Below are 4844 nucleotides of genomic sequence, written 5' to 3'. Positions count from 1 at the left end.
ACAGATCACATTCTTTTAATGACAATCCATTTAAACAGCTGGATATTCATTGAAGCAAGGTTAAATACTGTACCATTGCTCAAGGTTCCAACGTCAATTCCCAAACTGGGAATCAAACCTGCAAACTTAACTTTGTAAGCCCGATTCTCTAACCATCCTACACAGCCTCCCACTGGTTAAATAATTACATTATTTTGTTAATTTGTATTTGTGGTTAAAAGAAATAGGAGTGGCCAATCCTGACCCAGGAGAGCCAAAAGATCTGCTGGAATTCCTCCTAAAATCATCAACCGTCTCAGACACCAGGTGTGTAATCAGTAGCTTTGAATGATCAATTAAGTGTGAAGTACCAACTAAAAACAGAAGGGACTACAGCTTAATGGGAACAAGCCCTGATTTAGAAACACCTGTTTTTATGTATTGCACTTCTCGGTCAATCAGGAAAGAAGTGCACAGTGTAAAACATAAGAACTACACATTGTCTTCTCAGTTTTATCAAGTGGAAGCCTGTTTAATATTCAGTTTCACTTTTTCATTTGTCATCTGTTTAATACCTTAAATAAATTTACAATAGAAACAAATTCATTTATTGATCAAGGTGATATGAGAGTACCTTTTAGTCGGTTTGAAGCTAAAACCTTTGGGTATGGGTCTAGTTACTTAACCACCAGGAAGAACATACCAGTGTTTTAGTGTCTGAGATGTAAGCGTATCCTTCTGATTTATAAATTGGGTAGTAATCTAGACCGTATCCCCAGTCCAGTTGTTTAATGCTGGGAATTGAGGAAAACGAATAGAGCTCGCTATATAAATGCTGTACGTAAATCACAGTGAAGCCGTTATACATCGTGCTTTTGTGGATGCACAGGGCGGTAGGAGAATAAGTGGAACGATGTCTTGGCTGTGCCTTACTTGGCATATGCGTCGATGACAGCTCAAGCAGGTAGTTCGCTGAGGGCCAGCGAGGCTGTTTGACAGCGGCGTAACCAGCCGGCGAGGCACAGACGGGCGCCTCCATCGTAGTCCTCCACCGTCACGGTTACGGTCTCTCCCGACCGCTCGTTGTTGTGACAGGGCGCTTCGCGCGACCTACCGATACATGTATCTTGCGCACGGGCTGTCTCCCGTGGTGACGCAAACGCCGAAACAGGCCGCGCAGGTGCAGGCGTCCCGCACTTTCCGCCAGAGTGAGCGAACGTGTCGACGGACCATACAGCCGGCTGAGCGGCCGAGGCCCTCTGTGCCAGACAGACGTTAATAAAACAAGGCTCCGTTCAGCTGCGTTAAACCAAGCTGCGCAAAATCAAACCGAACCTCTGTGCAGGTGGGGCTCAATACCAGGTAAACGATCAGAGCCCACATAAACACTAGTGAAACTGATGTCATTGTGATCCAAACCCGTCGGTTTTTGTTTTTAATTTCCCAAGACGGAGAGATCAGTGTAAGATGTGAGATGTCCACTATTCATACCACAATCCAATTGCGGTTTTAATATGACAGTGTGTTTTTGTTTAAATTTACTCTGAATGTTGTGTCAAGGGGACATAGGAGGATTTTTTTTTTAACTTACCAAGGGGTTTTAAAGAAGATAGATTTTACGTTTTTTTATCTTTAATATTGTACTATAGGGCTCTAAGGATTATTTTCTAAATTTAGCTCTGATGTAGGCTAATTTGTTGCCTTACAAAGCGTGCAGTGTGATTTTTATAAGCCTAAACAGTTTAAAAAACGTGGTGAACTGCAGTTTTTCTCAGGGAATATCATGTTGTGTTGCTCTGACAGTCCCGTTGCGTGTGTTCATTTAGAGGCAATTTGCAGTACATTCGTTTTGGTTTAAATCCAAATTTGAGTTTGAACGGAAGGCATTTAGCTAATGTGTTTTGGTCTTGTGAGTTACTAGCATCACTTTAATTTGATTCAGAATGTCTTTGCACATTTGAGGCAGTCTTAAAAGCGCAAATAAAATCATTTGAACAGATGCAAAGATTCACCTGCTGTCAGTTAGTTTTAATTCCCTAATCTTGGGTCAATGCATCATAATAATTTGGTAGCATTCCAACCTTTTCTGCAAAAGATTTTATGGCAAATCCGGGGTTTATTAGAGCTTTCCTGAGTAAACATTTAAATCTGTTTTCAGCTCATTAAACAATGCTTTGCTGTTTTTCTGGGTTTTCTTCTGTGAGACATAAATGTGTTTGAGCAGACCGCTGCTGGGTGTAATTATATAACTTAAAGGGTTGTTCAACAGGACTGCAAGGAAATTCTACCTTGATAAGCAAAAACAAATGTATGACAGTGCTACCTTCTGGCCATAACCTTGAAGAGATTCTTCTAAACTTTGATTGGTTTGACTCAGGTCTGGAATAAATGACCATTTGTCTGACTTAACTGAAAGATACCTTTTCTTCTGCCCTTCAAAAATGCTGTTTGGTGTGTTCAAAGATCACCGAAATAAATGTAAAAACAAATAATAATGTTTGCATTGAAATAAATTACAGGGTGGAAGTAAATCCCATAAATATATGAGTAAGTGAGCAATCTAATGATGTGTGTTCGGTTTGTGTGCACAAAGCTATTATCGTCGTTGAAGGGTTGTTGAAGCTACAGTAGGTAACCTTTGAAGTTCCTCTTTAAGCCTTTCCTGGAATACTGGTTAAGGTTGGATGCACATTGTTTTGTGGATGCACTCTTTCAGCATTCATTATCCAAGTTCTCTTTAAGATGTGTAACTTGCTAAAATAGTGTTAAAGCATTTTTTTCAGGTAACTTATTGGCTCAAAAAGGCTGCGTTAGGGTATTTACTATGGGACTACCCCCACACTCAAGTCCTGCATATTATCATTTACTGATGTCACTCAATAATTATAATGATGGTTTTGCTGTAGTTTAGTTTCCCATATGGTTAAGAATGGTCTGAATATTCTGCCTACAAAAGCATGTATAATGTCCTCCATATGCCATATTACTTGACTGCTGTTTACAATCAGGCTTGTCTGGTTTGTCTGTTATATCCACCAGATGGAACATACAGACGTAGAAATTTGTTCACTAAATCATAACAGGAAGAGGAAAGGAGAGGAAAGTTTATTCTGATCCGCGTCACACATAAAGCATGCTCCGTGTTTCACTACAAGAACAAACAAGTACAATTCTTCCTGTTTTCATATCTCATTTATGTTTTCCTTTTAATTCTGAAGAGAAAACGAAGAGGCTTTTCCTTCCCATGAGGATCCTCGGTGTGCCGGGGCCACGCCGCCGAACGCGAAGCCCGGTAAGAGGCGTAGATTTATGGGTAAATAATGCGTAAATATATCGGGGAGGCCCACGTGCGTCAGGCCCCTTGATGGATGAGCGGTGGCTGAGGAATTCCGCCAGCGTTTTGGCGAAAAGTTCAGTAAGACAATAGGCCGCATTCAGGGGCTGCCGTGGCAACAAAGGGGGCTCGCCCCAACTTCGGATTCCACACAAATTACACACTGGGCTCCGGCGAGGTCCTCACAATGCAGCATCTTTGTGCGACAGAATTTACACTGGAAAGTGGCCGCGTCCCCTTGGACCGGGGGGTCCTCACCCAAGGGGGGGGGGGGGCATCGATCCCAAAATTTGGGCCCCGGCCTACGGGACAGGGTGGGGCTTGGGTGGGTTAACGGAGTTCTGCGGAATCGTGTGTGTCATGCTCTCAGCCCCCTGTCACAGGAATGTGATCTTTTTCCCTGGAAAACATCGCTGCGGTGGCTGCCGTGGAAGCTGCGTCTTCCCATCGTAGAATAAGACCCGGGCTCTCAGGCTCTCAGGGTTTATGAAGTCTTGCCTGTACTGTCATGGTATATTAATCATTACTTACCCAAGGAGGCCTAGTGGATGAGAAATGAGGTCCCACTGAAAACAATAACATGATGCCTGCTTTATGCATGTGTGTGTGTGCCTGTGTGTACGTGTGTTTGTGTGTGCGTGTGTGTTGGGGGGGGGGAGGAGATGGGGGTCTTTATCAAAGCACTCTATGAATTCATATTTCTTAAAATCTTCTTAGGTTGGGAGGAAGGGAAGGTGGATGCAGAGTTAGCGTTGGAATGCCAGAAATGTAGATACGGGTCACCTACGTCGGTCTTCAATAAAAGCCCCGGCCCTATAAGGGGGTTCACCTCTTAAGTCACCCCCCCCCCCCCCGCCCCCAGTCCCAGATGAGCCCATGTGGGCCATAAGGCCACAGCATAAGCCATGCTTCCAAAAAAAAAAAGAAAAATGAAAATAAGAAATCCAACAGCGACAGTTTGCAGACAAAACTGGGTGGCGTTCAGAGTTCACGGCACGCGGTGTTGTTCATTATCCCCCTCGACCCTCTCCGGGGGCTTTGGGTCCCGGACGGCGTTTTGAGAAGGCGCCTATCGCGTTACACAACTCTCCGTTCCGACAAAAAACAAAAAAAAAAGGGGGGGGGGTGGAGGGGGAGAGAAAAAGAATCGCAACTGTCATCGCAAACAAGAAACAGCTGTCTCATTTGTGTAACCTGTTTTCTTTTAATATGAGAAGTATGCTGGTGGAGATCTACAGTTTGAAGCTGGCTCTGAGAGAGACTAAAACCTCGTCCACCCCCCCCACCACACCCCCCTTTATTTCGGTGGAGGTACGAGATTAGTCCCCCTTCGAACCCCTGCCCATGTTAACCCCTTCCCTCGCTTCCTCTTTTCGTGCTTGGCCCGTTCCACACAGGTGGGGGAAAAAAACACAGGCGTTATGCATGCACAGCACAGCCACATGTTGCAATAATCTGTTTTTGATGAGTGACGTTCCAGTGGGTATTATCGGCGAGATACAGGAGATCACCGCGCAAAAGGGAAAAATAA

General features: G+C 44.1%; 1 long non-coding RNA gene across 1 annotated transcript; it reads left to right on the top strand.

Annotated features, from left to right (window-relative positions):
• The first annotated feature begins 225 nt into the window (after window positions 1-225).
• Window positions 226-3908, top strand: LOC135237988 (uncharacterized). Its single transcript, XR_010324979.1, has 2 exons — window positions 226-306; window positions 3198-3908. It is a non-coding gene; the product is annotated as an uncharacterized LOC135237988 (long non-coding RNA).
• Window positions 3909-4844: the final 936 nt, after the last annotated feature.

This window comes from Anguilla rostrata, chromosome 13 (assembly GCF_018555375.3).
Source record: "Anguilla rostrata isolate EN2019 chromosome 13, ASM1855537v3, whole genome shotgun sequence".
Lineage (NCBI taxonomy): Eukaryota > Metazoa > Chordata > Actinopteri > Anguilliformes > Anguillidae > Anguilla > Anguilla rostrata.
This window is presented reverse-complemented; position numbering and strand designations above follow the sequence as displayed.